The following is a 23,901-nucleotide window of genomic DNA, read 5'->3' on the forward strand; positions in this document are numbered from 1 at the left end:
ACAACGCAGTGAAGGAGACTTTGTGAAGCCAGGAGCCAGCCCTAAGCACTGCCTCCTGCCTGGGGTGCCCTGGTCCTGGGGTGGGGGTGCTCTGCAGGCCCTGCTCAGCCGTTCCCGTCTCCAAAGCATTCCCACTCCACAGTGCAGGATCCGACATGTGCGTGGGCCTGACCATCAGCGTGCCCTGTCCCTGGGGCCCAGCACATAGCCTGGCACCAAAACACTGGCAGCAAATGAATGGCTGAGTCAGGTGGACGTTAGAGCAGTTCCTGGTCCCTGGGCAAGTCTGGTGCTGAAGGAAACCCACGTGGCCCTAAACAGCTCCTCTCTTGAAAGAAGCCTTTGTGCACCTCCAAACCACGACCTTCCCTTCCATCAACTTGTTTTTTAAATGTGGCCCGGCTGAGGTCAAAGGGCTCTGCCAGGCCTATGGAGACTCTCCCACATGGACCAAGCCCTGGGACACACAGCAGGCCCTAAGCACCCTCTGTGTTGAAGGAAGCGCACCGCCAGGAGAAGGTGGACCCAGGCTCCGGCTCGGCGGCCAACGGGACTGCCCGAGGCCAAGCCGGCCCAGACGGGAACCACGGCCACTCAGTGGTCTGCTGTGTATGCGGCTGCCAAACCCAAGGCCCAAGAAACAAGAAAAATTTGTTCTGGGTATTTTTTTTTTTTTTTTTTGAGACAGGGTCTTACTCTTTCACCCAGAATGAAGTGCATTGCCACTGACCAGCTAATTTTTAAAAGATTTTTAGTAGAGATGGGGTTTCACTATGTTGCTCAGGTTGGTCTCAAACTCCTGATTTCAAGCCATCCTTCCACCTCAGGCTCCCAAAGTGCTGGGATTACAAGCATGAGCCACCACAGCTGGCCAAGAAAAAAAAGTATATATATATTTTGAGATGGAGTTTCGCTCTTGTTGCCCAGGCTGTAATGCAGTGGCGCAATCTCAGCTTACTACAAACTCCGCCTCCCTGGTCGAGCGATTCTCCTGCCTCCACCTCCCAAGCAGCTGGGATTACAGGCACCCGCCACCATACCCAGCTAATCTTTGTATTTTCAGTAGAGACTAAAAAATACCACATGGTTTCGCCATTTTGGCCAAGCTGGTCTTGAACTCCTGACCTTGGGTCATCCGCCTGCCTCAGCCTCCCAAAGTGCTGGGATTACAGATGTGAGCCACCACACCCAACCCAAAATAAAATTTTAAAAGCAAGATAAAAAAAACCCAGGCCCACTTCACACCTGTTGTCCAGGTAACACCTGCCAGCTGGGGTGCCCTGATAGTCCAGTTTTACAGAAGAGTCTCCTGACAGGCCTGGGAGCAAGGGCGGCCCTGATGGAAAACCGAGAAGCACTTGTTTCCACTGCAGGCTGCAGGCTGATCGGGACTGCCAAGAGGCAGCTTGCCGTCAGGTAGGGACTAGGGAACAAGAACACGGGGCAGGCGGGACATCTTAGAGCCGCAGTATTGCACATCCAAGAACAAAAGAACGGGTGGGAGCAGACGAGGCTGTGCTAGGGCATCTGGTCCCATTCTGAGCACAGCGTGGGGCATCCTAGCCAATGGCTGGAAGAGGCCCGAAGTGGAAATACCAGTCAGGAAACCATGGCCAGGCAGAGGAGAGAGGGTGGTGGCTGGGACTGGTGCGGGCAGCAGAGATGGAGCCAAGCTGGCATGTCTGGGTTCATCCAGGGACAGCAAGAGCAGGGAGTGTCGGGCAAATCCCGACATCCATGTTAATGGTGGCCACAGCCACGCTTCATAAGGGAGAGTACCTGCTCGATGGCTCCCGGCTGCATCTCGCTCAATCCCTTCACACCAGCCTGTCGGGGGCTGGGTTCCTGGCTTCCCGACACCTGTCTCCAGCCTCGCAGGTACTGAGGACCCATAACTATTGGTTACTATTATTAGGACCCCCCCTCCTTTTTTTTGAGATGGAATCTCACTCTGTCGCCAGTCTGGAGTGCAGTGGCGCGATCTCGGCTCACTGCAACCTCTGCCTCCTGTGTTCAAGCGATTCTCCTGTCTCAGCTTCCCGAGCAGCTGGGATTACAGGCGTGTACCACCACGCCTGGCTAATTTTTATATTTTTAGTAGAGACAGGGTTTCACTGTGCTGGCCAGGATAGTCTTGATTTCTTGACCTCATCGTGATCCGCCCACCTCGGCCTCCCAAAGCGCTGGGATTAGAGGCGTGTGCCACTGCGCCTGGCCATGACCTCCGCTTTTCAAAGACACGAGGAAACAATGGCTCAGGAAGGGACATCGCATCCATCACAGGTGGAGGATGGGACCCCAGGCTGCACTGCTCCTGCCCACCCACGGGGCTGGACTAGGGGACCAGGCGCACTGGGCCGGCGGAGAGAGGCAGGGTCACCAGCAGAGCTTTGGACTCGCTGTATTCTCAGGTAAATGCTCTGGCCTGGCCCCAGCAACCCCAGCCAGGGAGGGTAAACCACAGCCATAGGGGCCATGGAAAACTGTGCGACAGTTCCTCAAAAAATGAAAAACAGAACCACCATACGACCCAGCAAGCCCATGCCTGGGTACATATTCAAAGAACAGAAAGCAGGGCCTCAAACATGCACTTGCACACCCGTGTTCACAGCAGCACGTTCACCCAGCAAAAGGAAGAATCAACCCATGCGTCCGTCCAGAGGGCCAACCAGCCCACGCGGAGATGCTCAGCACCAGCCGCCACCAGGGAAAGGCGCACCAAACCGCAGGGAGAGACCACTCCACACCTATGAGGACAGCATGATCAAAAACTGAGAAAACAGCAAGTGCTGGCGAGGACGGGGACAAACTGGAAGCCTGTGCACTGTCGGCGGGAGTGAAAAGTGGCGCAGATGCCATGGAGCATGGGATGGACGCTCTGCAAAATACCAAAAACGGAACTACCACGTGATCCGGCAATCCCACTTCTGGGTCTCCTGGAAGAACTAAAAGCAAGGTCTTGAAGCCGTATCTGCACAGCCATGCTCACTGTGGCATTTTTCCTAACAGCCAAAAGGTGGAAGCAACACGTGTCCATCAACAGAAGAACGAATAGCAACACGCGGTCCATCTACACAACGGAATATTACTCAGCCCCGAAAAGGAAGGAAATCCTGACACTTGCCAGAACTTGGGTGAACCTAGAGGACATTATGCTTTGAGAAATGAGGGAGTCATAAATGGACAGACACTGTGAGACTCCACTTATCTGCAGTCCCCAGAGAGTCAAAATGCACAGAGACAGGGTGTGGACTGGGTGGTGTCGGGGGTGGGGACAGGCTCTGGAGAGGCAGTGCCTGATGGGTGCGGAGTTCCGGCTGGGGAAGATGGAACGTTCTGGAGGTGCAGGTGGTGACGGTTGCAGAACAGAGTGAATGAGCTTAATGACATGCTCAGAAATGGTTAACATGGTACATTGTGTTATGTGTATTTTACCACAATTTATACAGAGAGAGAGAACTGATCCTCTCTGAAAATCTACAAATTGAATGTAATTCCCCCAAAAAAGAAAAACAACAGATTTTAGAAGAACCAAGACAATCTGGATCTAAGGTTTACAGGGAAAAATAAACAAACCAAATAGCCAGGAAAATCCTGAAAAGCAAGACTGATGAGGGGAGGCCAGCCCTGCCCCGCGAAGGCGGTGGGGAGGCAGCCACGCTGCAGGGACACTAATGGCGCAGGAACAGAGAGCAGAGCCGTGAGAAGGTACAAAAGACTCAGATCTGAGCACAATCAGATGCACGAGATAAATCGTCTCACCAATCACGTTGCGACATCTAGGAAGCTACCTAAAAGAAGATAAGGAGGCCAGGTGCACTGGCTCATGCCTGCAATCCCAACATTTTGGGAGGCCGAGGCGGGCGGATCACCTGAGGTCGGGAGTTCAAGACCAGCCTGACCAACATGGAGAAACTCCGTCTCTACTGAAAATACAAAATTAGCTGGGTGTGGTGGTGCCTGCCTGTAATCCCAGCTACTCGGGAGGCTGAGGCAGGAGAATTGCTTGAACCTGGGAGGCAGAAGTTGCCGTGAGCTGAGATCGGGCCATTCCACTCCAGTCTGGGCGACAAGAGCAAAACTCCGTCAAAGAAAAAGAAAAGTCTGGCTCCGTACCTTACACTTTCCCAAAATAAATTCAAATTAGACCAAAGATTTGAATGCAGAACAAGGAAAGCATTAATGTAGCAAAGGCAACCCCAAGGGGCACTCATAACCTCAGGACTGTACAGGTCTGTCCTAGCAGGACGACAGCACAAGAAAAGAGCAGATACATGATGCTAAAAAGCCATTTTTTGCAGGGCAAAACCTCCGTAAGTAGTCAGAGAAGAATGATAACCTGAGGAAAAAACATGCCAAGACGTATCACAAAGGATTCACTTGCCCGCCATGGATAAACATTCCAACAGAAAAACAGACAAAAGGCCAGGCACCGTGGCTCATGCCTGCAATCCCAGCACTTTGGGAGGCCAAGGTGGGCAGGTCGTGAGATCAGGAGTTCTAGACCAGCCTGGCCAACATGGTGAAACCTGTCTCTACGAAAATTACAAAAAGTAGCCAGGCATGGTGGCAGGCGCCTATAGTTCCGGCTACTCAGATGGCTGAGGCAGAATTTTTTGAACCTGGGAGGCGGAGGTTGCATGAGCTGAGATCCTGACACTGCACTCTAGCCTGAGTGACGGAGACTTTGTCAGAAAAGAGAGAAAAAGAGAGAAAGTAAAAAAGAGAGAGAGAGAGAGAGAAAGAAAGGCAGACAGACAGACGGAGGAAGGGAGTGAGGGAAGGAAAGAAAAATGGACGAAAGATGAAGGAAAAACAAACAGCTCATAAATTAACCTTCACTTACAATAATGAGACAAATACGATTTCTTTTTTGAGACTGGTCTCCCTCTGTGCCCAGGCTGGAGTGCACTGGTACGATCACAACTCACCACAGTCTCAACCTCCCAGGCTCAGTGGTCCTCCTGCCTCAGCCTCCCGCGTTGCTGAGACGGCAGGTGCACGCCACTGCGCCCGGCTAATGTTTGTACTCTTTGTAGAGACAGGGTTTTGCCACACTGCCCAGGCTGATCCTGGGCTCCTGGACAACATGGTCTCCCGTAGTGTTGGGGTTACAGGCTTCAGTCATATGCCCAGCCCAGAAATACAAACTACACTGCCTTCAGAAACCCATTCCCCAAAAGACTGGCAAAGAGACACAGCATGTGGGTGTGGGGTCAGGGAACACAGGCTCTGTCCCACGTGGAGAGTGGCGTGGAGGGAAATTTTGCGATAGCCAACAAAACGGCCATTTCACTTCCAGGAAGCTCTCCTAGTCTCATACATGCACGAAGGCGGCGGGGCAAGGCTGTCTCCGGCATCATGACAGCAAACAGGCTGGACCCACCCACGCAGGACAGTGCACAGTGCAGCCCCACAGCCTCGCAAGGAGCCAGGACCCCCGTGCACTACCACGAGCCCACCGCTGACGTGGCCACCTGCCAGCGTGTGCCTGGCCGTGTGTGTATGGAAAGGAGGAAGAGGAGAGGAGAAAAAGGCAAAGACAGAAGCGTGCCCAAGAGCTGCCTGCAGGGGCTGGCGTGCAAGCAGGACCGACAGTGGCCTCTGCAGACACGAAGCGGGGGCTGAAGCCCTCGGGAGCCTGGACCCGTGGCGAATCTGAAATCCTGAAAGCATCAACTATTCTATAGCAAGCTAAATTTTTCAACTTAAAAAAAAGTTCTTAAAAAACTAGCTGGGCATGGTGGCACACACCTGTAATCCCAGCTCCTGGGGAGACTGAGGCAGAGGAATCGCTTGAACCCAGGAGGTGGAGGTTGCAGTGAGCCGAGATTATGCCACTGCACTCCAGCCTGGAAACAGAGCGAGACTCCACCTCAAAACAAAAACGTTTTTAGAGACAAGATCTTGCTCTGCCACCCAGGCTGGAGTGTAGTGGCACAATCTCGGCTCACTGCAACCTTGAACTCCTGGGTTTGTGAAATTCTCCCACCTCAGCCTTCCAAGTGACTAGGACCATGGGTATACGCCACCACACCCAGCTAATTTTTTTTTTTCTTTTGAGATGGAGTCTCACTCTTGCTGCCCAGGCTGGAGTGCAGTGGCGCGATCTCACCTCACTGCAACCTCTGCCTCCCAGATTCAAGTGATTCTCCTGCCTCAGCCTCCGGAATAGCTGGGATTACAGGCACGTGCCACCACACCCAGCTAATTTTTGTATTTTTAGTAGAAATGGGGTTTCACCATGTTGGCCAGGATGGTCTCAAACTCCCCACCTTGTGATCTGCCCGCCTCAGCCTCCCAAAGTGCTGGGATTACAGGCGTGCACCACCACACCCGGACTAATGAAACATTTTAATAAATAAGAAGGAGTAAAACAAAAACCCCAAAACACCCTAATTCACATGGCAGAGAATCTTGCCTAAGACCTAAACCAGAGGTTCTCAAAGCGTGGCCCAGGAACCCTGGGGGTTCCTTTTCAGGGGCCCACAAAGTCAAAATGATCCCAGTGAGAATCCTAAAATGCTGCTCGCCTTTCCCATGCTCGCCCCCGGCAGCTGACGGCTTACAGAAGCCAGCGCGAGCCAGCCAGCGTCTCCTGACAAGCCAGACCCTGAGGAGAGCGGCAAACATCAGCACCCCTCTTCGCCAATTCGTTTAAGTGGTGACCTTTTTTAAAAAAAGATAGGCTATTTATGCTAACATGTAATGGATTTAGAGTTGCATGTTTCAAAAATTAATAGATCTTTTAAAATTTCTTAGTTTTAACTTCTAATAGCAAGTAGCAATGGACACAAGCCACGTGCAGAAAGATGTGCCAGTGTCCTCAATCGCTTGAGGCTGTCAGGGGCTCGGAGACCTGGGCTTAGCACCTGCAGCCTCACTCCGCTGCCTCCTCCACGCCTGCCTGGGCCCCATCTGTGCCTCCCCCACCCAGCATCCCTGCTCCCTCTTTTGGTAAGGACCCTGCTCTCCACGGGGAACTGCCTATCACATGGTGAGGGGCTGCCAATCACATGCTCTGCTGCATGTCAGGAATGAAGCCACGAGGGAAGCAGAAGGAGCGTGGAGGCTTAAAAAGTACCATGCCAGAAGAAGGGGAGACCAGCGACCTGGTCGGAGCACCTAGAGCAGCTCCACACCACAGGCCCCTGATCCTGAGCACGATCTCACCTCACTGCAACCTCTGCCTCCCAGACTCAAGCAATTCTCCTGCCTCAGCCTCCAGAGTAGCTTAAGCCCCCCTCTGCTTAAGCAAGCCTGTGGGAACCCTTTCAATTTTGCAGCCCTCTCTGCTGGGGCTTTGGGAGACAGACCAAAATGCTCATTTCAGAGAACAGAGCTAATACGTTAAATGCAGGATGCTAGGTAAATTTCCACCAGGTAACTTTACTTCTCAAAAACACTTAGTATCTAAAAGCACAACTATGCAATGACTGGCTCAAGGTCTGAAAGCCACAAGCCATCTGCGAACTGCGTAACTGACAGTGCAACGACTCTCACGCACAGGCCCCGCCCGCGCCCAGGGCGGCTCCACAGCAGAAACACCTGCGCCCCCCACCAGCACCATCTGTTGACACAGGCTCCGAAAATCTACTTCTTGTGTGTTCGGGATTCTGTCAAGGTCTTGGGATGTCCTGATCTGACCCTCCATCTCCATCACTGCCTCTGTGTCAGACAGTACCCTAGGACCCCCAGAAGAGCTCACAGCCCTGCCACCCCCAACCCAGGCCCTCTGGGTGCAGGGTGGCTCCTGTCTTCCGTGTTATCCATTTCCCACACACCTCCCCTCCTGGTTCCCCTTCTTTCAGTCCCAGCTGAAATCCACTGTGTAGCTGACAAGGGTGCTCTCCAGACATGGCCAGCTCCATCTTGCCCTGCTGGCCCACACCTGGCTTCCAGCAGCAGCTCCTAGTTCTGATTTCAGGTATTTCAGCCCGTTGAGGAGCTCGGAGCCGCACCACAGGCCCTGTCTGACCTCAGGGTCTCCCCACCTTCTGAACAAGCTCCTTCCCCCAGACTCCCATATGCCTCAACTAATCAGAATCTACCACCTAGACCCCTGGGTGAGCCAGGAGCCGGTGGTCAGCAAATCTAGCCAGTAACCAGCACAGCGTTTCTCCAAAATGGGAGAGAGAGCAAAAGAGGCCTCCCAGCAAGCACCCACCCTGGATGAGGCCTTACCGCTCCAATAATTAGAATCCTCTGGCAACAAACAGCAAGCGGCAAATGACAGCTCCACCCCCCGACAGTCCCTCACGCCACCTACCAGAGCGGCAAAAGACACCCACACATCTCGCTAGAATTCTCATTAAATTTCCATCAAAAACAGGCCACTCGGCCGGGTGAGGTGGCTCACGCCTGCAATCCCATCCCTTCGGGAGGCCGAGGTGGGCGGATCACTTGAAGCCAGCAGTTGGAGACCAGGCTGGCCAATATGGAGAAACCCGTCTCTACTAAAAATACAAAAATTAGCCGTGCGTGGTAGTGGGCATCTGTGATCCCAGCTGCTCAGGAGGCTGAGGCATAAGAATCACCTGAACCTGGGACATGGAGGCTGCAGTGAGCCCAGACTGTGGCCCTTCACTGCAGCCCAGGCGACAGAGCGAGACTCTCAAAAAACAAAAGAAAACAAAAAAGGCCGCCAATGCCAAACCCTAGTGGACTAAAAAGATGCAGCTCACCAGAACATGCCGCCCTGCACAACGTTCTAAAGGCAAGATCCACAAGCAGATAATGGCAAAAACAAAACAAAAACCTCCATGTCTCCTCGACTTGCCCCCAGAAGGGTAACTTGCAAATAAAACTGTACCTGTTTTGTCCTAATTAAAACCACGCCAGAAAATCACCTGAAACTTGAGCGAGTGATGGGGGGCGGGGGGGGCGGGCAGGCGGGGAGATGGGGTGGGGGGAGAGAGAGAGAACTGCCACCCAGTGAAGCTCCTCTGGCTCTAAACCAGATTCCAACTCACCGCATCATCTCATCCCCATACGCCTTTGGGGGCTTCATATCATTTTCTTCGTGGGAGAACATAACCTCCTAAATGTCAAACTGAAAGAAACCCTCTTTGAAACAGCCTTGCTCAGCAGCATGCCCCTGCCAGGAGGGGCACAGGGCACTGGGCAGAAGCTGGTCTGTGCACCACCTCAGGGACCACACCTGGCACCCGCAAGGCTCCAGCAGCCAAGAAAACCTCTCCCTCCTGCTGGAGCCACTTCGCAGTCCTCCAAGTCAAAAGACCCGAAGGTCTGGCTGCAGATTCCCAGGGAAGGACGGGATCTATCGAAAGCAGGCGTGGAGACCTGGCTTAACCAGTCGAGCAGGCTGACGGATGGATGGGCGCTGAGAAGGGCGGCTTGCCTGGAGGCTGGAGGGTGGCTCACCTGGAGATGGCAGCTCAGCCAGCCCTTGGCTGTCCAAGCTCTGCGAAGGAGTGGAGGCCTCTGTGACAGGTGGAAAAAGGGCCCCAAGAGAGCAAAGGAACGCTGCTGTGAAAGCCTAACCTCAGCCAGCGTGGAGGCTCCTGCCTGTAATCCCAGCACTTTGGGCAGCCAAGGCCAGTGGATTTCCTAAGGTCAGAAGTTCAAGACCAGCCTGGCCAACACGGTGAAACCCCATCTCTGTTAAAAATACAAAAATCAACTGGGTATGACAGCACATGCCTGTAGTCTCAGCTATTCAGGAGACTCTGGCAGGAGAATTGCTTGAACTCAATGGGTGGAGGTTGCAGTGAACTGAGATTGTGAGATTGTGTCAATGTACTCCAGCCTGGGCAAAAGATCTCATGAGACCCTGTCTCAAAAAAAAAAAAAAAAAAAAAAGCCTAATCTCTAAATTCTGAAAGGAAACAGAATTCTATCAACTGGTTCATCTGAGAAGAGAGAGACCATCCAAGTCCCTTGTCAAGTACTCAATAGCCCAGGAGGGACTGGCACCCACCCACAGAGGGATGGCAACAAGGACTTCGGGCCTGAGGGCAGACACCCCTGGAGTCCCCGGCAGGACCCTGCAGAACAGGCCGCCAGGGACATCTGTCATCCTGGCCACACTTACATCTGTGGAAACTGATGGCTCTCAGCCTCATAAATGTGATTTCACCAGTTAGGACTCCAGCCCCGGATGGCACAAGCCGGCAGCCAGAGTCCCTAATCCATGGGAAGTGGGGGCTGGGCCCAGCTAGTCCTTGTCCTCATGGTCAATCCAGGCAGCAGAGAAACCGCAGCAGGCAGCCCTGGCCTCCCGTCATGGTGCGGATCCAGAACTGTGCACAGTGATTCCAACAACATGTCCACAGAGTGAATTATGAGAACGTGAACCCATCCTAACATGCTGAAGTAATGCTTCCAGCATGGAGAGCATCCAGGGTCTGGCTGCCCGTCCCACCAGGATAGAAGCTCCCGCTCCTCAGCCTCCCTGGGTGAACTGGGAAGGTGATCAAGGCCTGGGCATTAGGATTAGGGCCGGGGACCTGGGGGACCCTGCTTAGCAGCGAGCTCTGGGATCTGGACAAGTTATATATCACCCTGGCACCTGCCAGACGGGAGCTCACCTGCCCATGAGGTCACCTGCCCATGTGGTCACCTGCCTGTGTGGCCTGGGCTTGTGGTTCTCTGGGTGTTCACATCTTGACCCCCTGACCGTCCACAGGGGTCCCTGCGATGATTTGAAGGGGCAGCTGGAAAGGCTGTTCTGGGGGCTGTGGGGGGCACCAGAAGGGTCAGGGCACGAAGAAGGGTCTCCCTTGGGTGTGTCCAGAGCCAACCTCACCTAGGGCTGAGCTGCCTTCAGGGGAGCCTGTTAAAATGTGCAATCCTCTCACCTCTGCACCCCATACCCCTACTGACCACCAGGCCCAGAATATCAGGACCCCACCTCCCCTTTCCAGACACAGGCCAGGACATGGGCTGCACAATGAGATCTCTCGTGCGGGTGGGGGACCTCTGTGTAGCATTAAAGGGAGACTCACAACCCAGGAAAACACAGTCAGAAGAGGGACCACCTCCAGAGGCAGCCAAGTGGCCAGTCTCCCCCATGTCCCCACCTGGATCGTTCCAGAACCCTTCCCCGTGGAGACCTACTTATCTCACGGTCTCTATCTGAAGTTAGTTCCCATGCCCGCCCTGGGATTCAAAACATGCCCCTCTTGGGCACCTGGCACTGACTGTACCTCCCCAACCCTGTGTGTCTCCCAGGGAAAGGCACACTCTCCCAAGTCCGTCGGCCAACCGCACGAGGAGCTGGGGTCTGGACCCCACTTTCCAGCTGCTTTGCCTCAAGACCAAGCCACGAAGTCCACAGGAGGCAGCCACAGCAGGTCCCATGGTGACTGAGCTGCACTCAGAGCAGCAGAAACAAACCCGCTGCAGTCAGAAGGCCCAGGTCCCAACACACTGGTGACCAGCAGAGGACACAGACGCAGCAAACCACAGATGGCAAAACCCATGCTGGCCAGGCTATGATGCACTTCAGAACATGCAGGGTGCCCTTCCCCACCCCCGGCCCGGCTTTGCCCTCACCCCGGGCTTGCAGGGCACCATCCCTCCCCTCCCTCCCTCCCAAGAGCTGCCACCTCGCCCAGGACCAGGATGGCCCCAGCCTCCATCTCCAGCCTGGCCCTCCTGGACCCCAGGGCAGGACAGATGCCAGGGCCAAGTGGTCTGAGACCAAGCTCCACTTCACCCCTGGACATCTCTGTACCTGAAAACTTCTGAACCAGCTGCCCCCGGCCACCAGAGGTCCCTCACCACCCACAGGCAATGCCCCCTAGTGGGCCAGAAGCCTCCCCCTGCCCTAACCCTCCTCTGGCCACTGCCCCCACCAATCCATAAATGCCAGGGATCACTGAACACGCCTGGCCCCTCACACCCATGTGCTTGCCTTCCTGCCCTGGCCTAGAATGCACTTTCTCCATCATCACCCACCGCACCCGCCCACTTCCACCTGTCCTTCCACAAAAACAGGGGCAGGGAGGAGGGGCCTGCCAGGTAGGTATGGCCCGTGGGCAGAGCTATGGCAGGTGACAGTGTGGAACTGGGCAGGGAAAGCTGTGTACAGGGAGGCAGGGAAGGGAGAGCACAGGACACGCTGAGCTGGGGCAGGAGCCTAGCGTGGGCAGCTGGGGAGGGGCTGGCGGGATGCTGGGCATCAAGGCTGGCTTCTGCTTGACGGTGAGCCCAGAGGTTCCCTTTATATTATTAAAAATAATGAAAATATGGCAGGGTGAGGTTTTTCACAGCTGTAATCCCAGCTACTTAGAAGGCTGAGGCAGGAGAATCGCTTGAACCTGGGAGGCAGAGGTTGCAGCATGTGGAGATCACGCCACTGCACTCCAGCCTGGGTAACACAGCGAGACTCCAACTCAAAAAAAATAAATAAATAAAAATAATGAAAATAGACCAAAGAGGACCATGCACAGACCTGGGGCGGCAGCACAGACCCTAGGCCTATGACGTGTCCCATTCAGTGCCTCAGAAGCCCAAAAGATGAAAAGGGAAGAGGACTCAGCCCACAAGCCTCCCTTAGAAGGCTGCCCCAGCACTGAGCAGTGTGTGGCAGGAAGTCACTTAGTGCAGCCCTGGCCCCCTCTGCCTGCCCTCCATGGGACTCTGGGTGGGCCCTGTGGCAGGGGTGAGGGGGTCCCACCTGCCCTCTCGTGTGGCGGGCCCAGCAGGGGAGAGGCACTCAGAGAACACCTGCCAGATGGTCAAGAACAACGAATCCCCTTCCCTGCCCAGCTACAGCAACGGGAATGCCTCTCATCAAGACCGCCTGCAAAAAGGGCCGCCCGCGAGCAACTTCTGCTGAACATGAGGTTCTGGGGAGAAGGAAGCGGGCAGGGGAGAATCCCGTGACGGTTCAGCAGGCCTCAGAGTCAGAACCTGGGACTTTTTCAGTGTTCCAGTGCAATTTACCTTTCTGCTTTTGGTAGAGAGAAAAGATCTGCAAATCTAATAACAGAGCAGAGGAGGTTTCGATGCTACTTAGGCAAACGTGCTATTCTCAAGTATTTGAGAACAGTGCGGATAAAACCAATTCCTTTATGTTTTTGTTCAAATGCTTTTTTTTTGAAAGCCCGCGTGGAGAGTTCTAATTTAGGTTATGTTGGTGAACCAAAATAATCACAATGTGGGGTTTATGTCTTCTAATTATATAGAATTTAGGACAAAATATTCATGTAAGTGATTCTGGAATACTTTATAAATAGGTCATCCAGGCAATTTTTATTGCCAAAACTCTTTCGACTCAGTGCAGCAGAGTCAATGTCTCCATAGAGAAAGCGAGGCGGGCAGCCAGCAGCCCACAAATCAGCCGACACTGGGGTCCGCAGAGCCCCTTGCCGGGCTGGTCACCATAAATGTGGCCACAGAACTCCAAGACTCCTGGGAGAGAAATCTGCTTCTGCAGGCGTAGAGGATGTGGCTCCTCCCTGGTCTGATGCAGTCCGAACAGTGAAAACATTCAGGAGAGAAACTGAAGAGAGCCCCTCCCAGCTTCGAATGACTGAGTTCATAGCACAGCCCCGTGGGGCTTCCTCACCTTCCTCACCATGACTCAGTGCAAACAACTCACTTCATTCTTTTTTTGTTTGTTTGTTTAAACAGGGTCTCCTCCTTATGTTTCCCAGGCTGGCTTCAAACTCCTGGGCTCCAGGGAGCCTCCTGCCTTAGCCTCCCAAGGAGCTGGGAGCGCAGACACACACCACTGCACCCAGCTCTGCTATACTTGATCATACAATTAAGTAGTCAATTATTTAAAAACACACACTTGCTTCCATGATGCCCTTGACAAGTGTGGGGACCTGGGGACAAGTGAGAGGGTCTTGCTGCGTGGAGCCTGCTGGCACAGGAGGGGACACACCAGTCCTGGGCTGGGCCCCAAGGTTCCATTGAGGCCACGGGCCCTTTCTGACTCTCCCTGGACATGGCTAACTCTAGAGTGCAGGATGTGGCCTTTCTGAGGGATGCAGCCTAGGACTTCAGCAATGTCCTGTGGCCTCTGCCTCACGGAGCTTCAGTAAATTCATCCAAATGAATTTGGTAAATCTGTCCAGACCAACAAACCAATTTTCTGATGCTTTTGAGACAAGGTCTCACTCTGTCACACAGGCTGGAGTGCAGGGGCGATCACAGCTCACTGCAGCCTCGATCTCCCAGCACTGGGAGAGGTCCCCAGTACTCCCGAATCCCACCCACCAGCCATCTTCCCCCAGCTTCCCAATCAAAGCTCCTACCAAGAGGAATCTCGGCCGACAGCCATCCATGTGGCCCCGGAGCAGTCATGGCCAGATTCCCAGCTCCTCAGCCCCTCTGGATGCAGGAGGCACCAGGGCACAGGGCTGTCCAGGCAGCCCAGCAGCTGGTGCAGACGTGAGGTCTCAAGACCTGTGTCAAGGGGGCCTAAGGACCACGGGGATGGAGAGGGCGGAGCCATGGCTCCCGGAGCAGGCCTGGGAAGGAGGACCGAGGAAAGGGTGGCACCCCGCAGCTCCAGGAACACGGGCCACCCCTGCACCCCAACCAGGAACATCTTCAGATCGCTCATTCTCCAAAGGCAACCGATGGCTAAGACTGTGAGGGACCGGGGTGGGGCCTTCTGAAAGCTTAGACTGTGGCTGGCCAGAGGCCACAGCTCCCCTTCTGCCCTCTATAGTGGTTTGGCCCGCTCTGCAGATACCAATATAAACAGCACTTGCCCGGGGAGGGCAATCCAACAAGCCAGTGGGGCTGCCCTGCATCCACACAGAGATCAGCACGCCTGCCACCTCCCTGCCTTTACGTGATGCTGCCTGAAGGGATGGAAGAGGGATAGACAGACAGGGACGGAGGTGTGTGACCCCGGCTCTGCCCCTGCTGACCCACGGGCTCCTCACCCATCGAGCTGTGGGGGACACTGGGCAGTCACCGGGGTTCCACGCTCCTAGGTTCTGACAGCGGATGGGGTGGCTGGGGCTGGCTCCCCAGCGCTCGCCCACCCTGAGTCACAGCTCTTGATGTCGGGTTTAGAGGAAGACTCTGGGACAGCCCCAGCCCTGATGGAGTCCTACTGAGCTGCCTGTCCTCCAGCAGTTCTCAAGTAGATGTCCCCCACTCCCTCCCCGCCTGTGCCCCTCCAGACCAGGCCCTGGCCCCCCTCACCCCTGAGGCCTTTTGCCTGCCATCCTGTGAGGTGAGTTCGTCTGCCCAGACGGGGGAGGAACAGGGGCCCTGTATCATCCTCCTGCAGCCCCGCCCCAATGCCCGGGCTTCTGGGGCACACGCCTGTTTCACTTCCTCCCCACCAAACATCTGCCACCTCCACCAGGTGGTCAGGCTCCAGGGGCCAGCAATCACCACCAGTCAATTATACCCGTTTCAATCCTACCTCAGGCCAGTGCCTCTGGGTCCCTCCCTCCTGAGCTGGGGTTGGCTGAACGTACCTGCCTAGGTTCCTCCCGCAGGACAGGATGGAGCCCCGCCTGCTGACCCCCATCCAGCCCACTGACCCCCGTGCAGTCCACTGGCCCCCTGCCCCGGCCTGGGCCACCTGCCTGGCACACTGCTGGGGGAGGCCCTCCCGCTCAAGCCTTTGTCAGACCCCCGACTATCCCCTTAGTTGCAAGAAAAGGGCTACAGAAACCAACCTGGGCACTGAAGCTGGAACAGGACCCCAAAGGGCCTCCACCTCTCAGAGCTGATGGCCGGTGTCAGTCTGGATGGCTGGGCTTTCGGAACTGCCTTCCCCTTCCCCTTCCTGCCCCCACACACCTAAACCTGACAGTTTCACTTCTCGGGTGGAGAACTTGTGAAATGATTCATACACCTTGCTGTGGTCCTAGCAGTGGTTGGGGACACAACGTCACCTTCTACTCTGGAACCGCAGATCCCTGGCTCATCACAGCCCAGTGGGCACACATGCTCCCAGATCACAGGGGCCTTCACTCTCTCGAGGCCCACTCCTGCTGTCAGCTGAGTGTCCCCCAGGCCAGGGTTCCATCCATCTCATTAGGATTCTGTGTAAAACAAGAGCCCCTGGGCGCACGTGCTGGGAAAGCACTCGAGGAAGTTGTGGCCACTGGCATGGGCTTTGCCCAGCGCCACGGGCTATTACAGCCCAGTTCTTCCCGGGTGAGAGGCCGGGTTCTGGGACACCGATGGGGTGTGGGTATTGCTTCAGAGTTTTTTTGTTTTTGTGTTTTTTGAGACGGAATCTCCCTCTGTTGACAGACTGGAGTGCAGTGATGCGATCTCAGCTCTCTGCAACCTCCGCCTCCTGGGTTCAAGCGATTCTTGTGCCTCAGCCTCCCGAGTAGCTGGGACTACAGGGTGCATGCCAGCTAATTTTTTATATTTTTAGTAGAGACGGGGTTTTACCATATTCGCTGGGCTGGTCTCTAACTCCTGACCTCGTGATCTGCCCACCTCAGCCTCCCAAAGTGCTGGGATTATAGGCGTGAGCCACTGTGCCCTGCCCTGCTTCAGAGTTTGAAACGCCAAACTCCCAACCCAGGGGCCAAGGTCAACACACATCTTCCTACCTCTGCCAATCCAGGTCCCAAGTGCCCTTGGACTGCAAGGCCTCGGCTCCCTCCTCGTCGGCCACAGGGCAGCAAGATGGAGGACCCTGCAGGCCTTACTGCTCAGACCAGGCTCACCCCAGCACCACTTTCCCCAGCAGACAGGCAGGGGTTCCCCTCAACTCATGTCCCAGGAGGGGCAGCAGCCAGTCACCCTGAGAAGCTGAGACCCCACCAGCATTTCAGCAATGGCAGAGCTCTGTAACCAGAGAGGACAGAGCCCCTCTGGGCCAGCGTCACCCGGCAAATGCCTCTGACCATTGCACCAGACTGAGCCAGCCCACAAATCTCAACCCAGAAAGCAGGGAGGAGCCAATGGGGCCCAGCGAGGATTGGGTGGGAGCATGGGGTGGTGGGGAGGAGCCAGGGCAAGTAGGGAGACATGGTCAAGAGGGAAGGCAGCAAGCGGGCCCAGGTGGGGGCATGGGCAGGCGAGTGGACCAGCCCCCAAGATGCACCCCCAGGAACACCAGCCTCCCCAGCCCAGGGCGGCCCTGGCTCCTGTGCTCTGCTCCAGGCCCCAGAATCGGGGAGCCAGGCCAGTTCCACCTCCTTCCTCAGACACACCCCATAGGGCTGGGGAGACAGGGTTGTGGGGGGTCCAGCACAGAGACTAGGGCCTTCGGTGGACACAGGTCCCAAGTGCCCTCGGAGTGGTGTTAAGGAGCCAGGTACCCACTGTGCCCAACATGGGGCTGGAACCCCAGTCCTGGCACCAGAGGAGCTGCAGGCACAGGCTGAGTGGGTCTCCGGGAGCCTTGCACAGAGGCTGCCCTTTAACAAGCTGACCTGAGAGGCCCCCATGCCAGCCCTGGCCCAGTCCCAATCCATCCCCAAGTCCACGTCCTACAAAGGGCTCCTGTGCCCCTCCCTCATCCCTCCAGGGAGCCCTCCTCGTCCCTTCCTCCCCACCGGGTCAGCCCCCTCCCCATCCCACAGAGCAGGCTCTCTTTACCGTCCGACTCCCAGAGGCTCCCTCCCACCTGTGTGTCCTGAAGGCAGAAGCATCACTCAGGTGCCCGCGACAGGTCGTAAGCGACCGGCACCCCTCATGGGGCCACTGAACACAAGGGTGAGTGTCTTGTCTTCCAGGCAAGGGCCTTGGGGTACTGTGACTGGAGCCTTCCTGTGTCCAGGGCCAAAGTTAACCCAACATCAAGAAACAAGACAGGCTCCACGCAGATCCCTGAAATGCTGCCTGGAAAGGACCACGGACAAACCGCAGACAGGGAGTCACTGCTGGTTCTCTGTTTTCCCAAAACTTTTGCGAGGGCCTGAAGCGTTCCTGCATGAAAGACGCTTAGCAAAAAGGCCAGCAGATGCGGCTCTGTAGATCTTTTCAAAGGCTGTCCCCTGCCAGGGTGACAAGTTCAGAGGTGGAGAGGGGACAGACCTGGCCAGGATGGAGTCGGAGATCTGTCTGAACTCTAAAGCGTCCCGCCGGCTGCCTTTCTCCTCCTTGCCTGAGGAGGCCAGACTCCGGGATGCGTTCTAAGTCAGCCCCACTTTCAGGTCTCAAAGCATTGCCAAGCCCATGCCCGTGCCAGCAAGGCCAGGCTGACTAAGCACAGCAGGGAAGTCCCTGGTTCTCCTGCAGCCTCCCTCCCGTCTTCCTCTAAGTCATGGAACCATGTTGGGGAGGCGGCAGCCCCTCCCCAGCCCCAGCCAGCCAGCCGTGCTGCAACACACCGGGAGCCCGGGCTCAAGGCCAAGCGGTCCCACTAACAAGTCCAGTCCCACTATGCAGACACACCAGGACTAAGATTATGCAGATGGGGGGAAAGTGGTGGGAGTCTGGCTTCCTGCTGCTGGAATAGACATGTATTGATCAGCAAGAAAGGAGACCAGAAAGATCCACGTAGGAACCAGATCAGAGTTCATCACAGGTGTGAACTCACGCTTCACTCAATACAGGTACCAGAGGCTACACGTGGAGGCAGGCAGAGACATGTACATACATGTGCGTTAACTCACATGTGCATCACCAGTGTGAACTCGCACCTCACTCAGCACAGGACAGGAGGCTACACGTGGACGCAGGCAGAGACATGTACATACATGTACATCAGCTCATGCATGCATTTCCTTGCTGTCGGCTGAGAGGGCCTAGAAGCAATGACACCCCAGGAGTAATGCGCGCACCTGCTACCCAGATCTTGGTTTCCGATTCTGCTCTCCAGTAAAAGGAACCCGGGCTCCCTGGAGAAGGCGCTGCATAAACTCATAAATGTGGAGAGGGGGCAGACCCCCACTGCAGAAGATTTCCACATCAGTGACGCAGCCACTCTGCCCTCAAGGAGGTGGGTGTGACTCCCCAGCCTTCGAGTATGGCTGGGTGTAGTGGCCTCTTCCCAAAGGCAACAGAACTGGAGGGAGGAGACACAAGAACCACTGTGAAGACGCCTGACAAACACACCTCAGCCGGGTGGCCAAGTCAACACCAGCAGCCGCGGGTCTCATGGATGACATGCACCTGGCATGATGTGTAAGAGGGCACCGTGCCCATAGCAGGAAGGCCTTCCTCCCGCTGCTAAGCTGGCGCCCCAGTCTCACCGCAAGAAACACATCCAAATTCTAACGGAGGAATTCCAATTGTCCAAACAGACAAATTCCTATGGATGGAGATCCCACAATATACCTACTATTTCGTAAGACTGTCAGTGATCAAAACTAAGAAAAGTGTGAGAAATGGTCACAGCCAAGAGAAGCTTACAGAGACATGACAGCTGAATGTCATCAGGGACCCAAGATGCAGTCTTGGAACAGAAAAAGGACATTAGGTGAAAGCTAAGGAATCCGAACACACTATGCACTTTGGCTAATAACAATGTATCGATATTGGTCCATGGATTTTAACAAACTATCGCACTGAAGTAAGATGTTCATCACAGGACAAACTGCAAAGGTTGGCAAGGTAATTCGGAAATTCTGTATTATCTCTGCAATTTTTCTATAAATCTAAAACAGTTTTTAAAGAATAGAGTTGGCCAGGGTGGTGGCTCATGCCTGCAATCCCAGCACTTAGGGAGGCTGAGGTGAGTGGATCACGAGATCAGTAGTTCGAGACCAGTCTGACTAACATGGTAAAACCCCTCTCTACTAAAAATGCAAAAATTAGCCAGGTGTGGTGGTACACACCTTTAATCCCAGCTACTCAGGAGGCTTAGGCCTCCTTTTGCAGTGAGCCGAAATCACACCACTGTATTCCAGCCTGTGTGACAGAGTGAGACTTCCTCTCAAAAAGAAAAAAATAGAGTTAAAATAGAGTTATTGGCTGGGTGCAGTGGCTCACGCCTACAATCCCAGCACTGTGAGAGGCCAAGGTGGGTGGATCACCTGAGGTCAGGAGTTCAAGACCAGCCTGGCCAACATGGTGAAACCCCGTCTCTACTAAAAATGCAAAAATTAGCCAGGTGTGGTGGTGGGTGTCTGTAATCCCAGCTACTCAGAAGGCTGAGACAGGAGAATCACTTGAACCTGGGAGGCAGAGGCTGCAGTGAGCCGAGATCACACCATTGCACTCCAGCCTGGGTGACAAGAGCAAAACTCCATCTCAAAAATACACACACACACACACACAACTATTAAAAACAAAAACTCAGGATGGGGGACACAGGCTCTGGGCTCACTCCCCAGCCCTACGAACACCTGTGAACACTCACAGCAAACCCTGCCTCAGGTGCCCCAGAGGATGCAAAGTAAAAGCCTGGAGATTCTATGACATAAACGTACGGTAATGGAAGGATGACTCAGGGACAACAGTGGGCTATGGGACGAACTGGGGAAGTCCGTGAGAGCCACGTGCATGGGGCCCAGGCCACAAGCATCCTCATCTGTGGCCATTTGCCCCACACACACCTGACAGGTGCTGTCCACAGTGACTCCAGGCACGAGAGGAAAAGCAGGGCCCTGCCCTCTAGGAGCTCAGAAGACAGGCAGGTAAACGGACAGCCACAGCAGGCGGTCAGCACAGGGGCAGGGGCCAAGAGCCAAACCCCGAGGGAGTGGGACGGCCCCAAAGGCTTCCTGGAGGCAGCTGAGTACAGTTCACATGAATGGCAAGGACGGAAATGTATGAGACGTGAAATGGCACGCGGTGCCCTGCACACGGTGGGTGCACAGCATGGGAAGCGTAAAGAGCTCGATGTCAGCCAAACCAACAGAAGGGGCTGCTGTGAACTCAGACCCCTGGCACTTGGGAGGCAAGGCGAGCCCTCCAAGTGTCCTGACAAAGGTGGTCCAGGGGCAGGGAAGGGGTGCCACACTCTAGGAGGGGCACCACGCCCAGCTCGGCCACTGCACGTGACAGCACAGAGGGAAACACATCCACGCGGAGTCGGACACGCCGATGCCAGAGGCCACAGGTGGTCTGAGTGCTTCTGTATAAAACGCCCAGAGGAGATAAATGAGAGACAGAAACGAGAAGGGTGGGCTCCAGGGCAGGAAGAAGGGCCCAGAGAGAGCCTACAGCGTCTAGAGGGCCCGGGTCCCTCTGTGAGTTTCAACTGTGCTGATGGCTGCAGAGCTTGGTGAATGTATGGGAAGTCCGTGAACTGGGCGCTTTAATGAGCGTGTTGGATGGTATGTGAATTACACCTCAATAAAGACATTGACAAACACACCTCAGCCGGGTGGCCAAGGCCAACACCAGGAGTGCAGAACAAACAAACACTCCCAGCCTGGCCCCCAGCCCCGCCCCACTCCACAGCCCGGCTCAGCCCCGAGCCAGGGTCCCAGGATACCAAGCACTACAAGGTGCCACTCCAGGTCACTGGACACGAGCAGGGACCCCTAATTTCAGGATCCCACCTTCTAGAAGGGAAGCGTGGTAAAGAGCAGACGAAGACAACCAGAACCGCAGGAAGATTCGAGCAGCAACGGCAGAGGGACGGCCTCCCAGGCGAGGGGATGTGGAACAGGGAGATGCCAGAGCCGAGCCCACCATCCCAGGAACAGCCCACAGGGGAACCGCCCGAGAGAGGCCGAGCCGTTTCCTGGAGCCTCCTAACCGCTGCTGGGATTACAGGCACAAGCCACCGCGCTGGCAAAACCCGCATTTTCCTGCTGCCCAGCATTCAGTTTCTCCCACCGCAGCTTCTCAAGAGTTTGGTGGCACGGGGGTCCCGAACAGAGTCTCTTGTCCCTCCTGTTTGCCAGGGACAAGAATAATTCACCCAGCGCAGGGCTTCATGGCTTCCCAGCACCCCCATGCTCTGCCTCCTCGGACCTTGATTCACAGAGGGCAGGGCAGGATGGGGCCACTGCCAAGTGCATCCCAGAAGCCCTCACCCATGGCCTCCCCACCCAGCCCCACCCAGCCCCAGCGCTGCTCCCCAGCAGACCTGCCTCCTCTAGGGAAGTGGCAGCCAGGCCTCCCCACCCACCTGGGCCTCCCTGTGGGAGGCGGTGCAGATATGGCCACCTCAGTCCAGAGCCTCCTATACCCTAAGCCAAGGCCCTCGTTTACAAGTGACCAAACTAAGGCCCAGAGAGGTTAGGTGTCTTGCCCAGGAACACACAGCAGCAAGATCAAGAGTGCTCTCCACTTAACCTCCGTGCATATGGGGCATGGGTTAGCGGCACTACCCACTGGTCCAAACCTACCTCTACCACACACTGATCTGTGGCCCTGGGGAAACAGCATCTGAGCGGCTGGCTCTGTGGGGCTTCCTCCTGTATGAGGCTCAGCTAACGAGAGCACCTACCTCCAGTTGTTAAGAAAATACATCGTGTAACAGGCTTAGAGGGCTGCCCGGCCCGGGCAGGACATGCTGTCCACAGCTTGCTATTTACTGCATGTGTGACAGCTAAGAGAGAAGTCTCATCACGACTTCAAGTTTATTGCTTATATTTCGCTCACGAAATCCCCCATACAGGAGGATTATTAGGAAGGCAGTGTTTACGAGCACAGCCTTCGGAGCCAAACGACCCATGTGCAAATCCCAGCTCTGCTCAGGAGCTAACTGGGGACTCAGACAAGCTGCACTGCCTCCCTGTGCCTCAGTTTCCTTATCTGTAAAATGGGATGAAGCTGTATGCTCTGAGGACTCTGTGAGACAATTTGTGTCAAACACTCGGCGCAGGCCTGCTGTGCAGAATGAGTGATTTCTAGTGCTATTACTATGTTTTTGAAAGGCCTGTACTTCCTGCCTTCCTGTGTAACCACAGGGGACTTTAATCACAGGGCTTAAACATAAGCACAACCCTAGATTATAACTCAAACGCCAAACAATCGGAACAGTATCCCTTTAGACGGGACTGTCATTAGTGGTGAATTACCAGCCCAAAGTGTCCGCCCAGGCCTTCTGTATGGGTCATACTCAGAGACACCAAAGGCAAAAACAACAAGGCTTTCTCTAATTAGGGAAAGCCTAGTTTTCTTTCTTTCTTTTTTTTTTTTTTGAGACGGAGTTTCACTCTTGTTACCCAGGCTGGAGTGCAATGGCGCGATCTCGGCTCACCGCAACCTCCACCTCCTGGGTTCAGGCAATTCTCCTGCCTCAGCCTCCTGAGTAGCTGGGATTACAGGCACGCACCACCGCGCCCAGCTAATTTTTGTATTTTTAGTAGAGACGGGGTTTCACCATGCTGACCAGGATGGTCTCGATCTCTTGATCCACCCGCTTCGGCCTCCCAAAGTGCTGGGATTACAGGCTTGGGCCACTGCGCCCGGCCTCTTTCTTTTTTTTTTGAGAAGGAGTTTTGCTCTTGTTGCCCAAGCTGGAGTGCAATGTCAAAATCCCGGATCACCGAAACCTCCACTTTGAGGGTTCAAGTGATTCTCCTGCCTCAACCTCCCAAGAAGCTCGGATTACAGGCATGCGCCACCATGTCCAGCTAATTTTTTGTATTTTTAGTAGAGACGGGGTTTCACCATGGTGGTCAGGCTGGTCTCAAACTCCCGACCTCAGGCGATCTGCCCACCTGGGCCTCCTAAATTGCTGGGATTACAGGCACAAGCCACCGTGCCGGCAAAACCCGCATTTTCTTGCTCCGTCTCCATCTGTAAGAGAGGTCTGAGTGACTCGCCTTTAAGTTCTCAAGTTAAACTATTATATTTCCCCAGCTGCCAAGGGCTCCAAGCAGGTGACAGGCTGCCCTGGGCCCCACCCGCTGGGCTGGGTTCGACCTGTGACACTCTGTTCACATAACTGTCCCCTCGGGAGCCCCAGGCCTCCTCCCAGACTCCCCAGCCACACCTGACTGGAGGACTTGAACTTTAGTCCTTCACAAGCAGCATTTTCAGGACCATAAAGGCAGATCTAAAACCCGCCATGGTGCCAAAGGGACCCCAAGTCAGCTTGCAGGATGCCCAAACTTCAAAAGCACTGTGAGTGGTCCACTTGGC

General features: G+C 55.0%; 1 protein-coding gene across 15 annotated transcripts in view; it reads right to left on the reverse strand.

Moving 5' to 3' along the window:
• LOC100388996 (GRAM domain-containing protein 4) overlaps positions 1 to 23,901 on the reverse strand; it is an 86,930-nt gene that overhangs the window by 57,588 nt on the left and 5,441 nt on the right. For 2 of the 15 annotated variants that reach the window (XM_078343851.1, XM_078343795.1), the window contains exon 1: positions 16,515 to 16,825. The exons of the other annotated variants lie outside the window; for them this stretch is intronic. The gene's annotated coding sequence lies outside the window, so the exon portion shown is untranslated. Of the gene's footprint in view, positions 1 to 16,514; positions 16,826 to 23,901 lie in introns of those variants that run through there. 15 annotated transcript variants of the gene reach the window in all.

The sequence above is a fragment of the Callithrix jacchus genome, chromosome 1 (assembly GCF_049354715.1).
Source record: "Callithrix jacchus isolate 240 chromosome 1, calJac240_pri, whole genome shotgun sequence".
NCBI classification, from domain to species: Eukaryota; Metazoa; Chordata; class Mammalia; order Primates; family Cebidae; genus Callithrix; species Callithrix jacchus.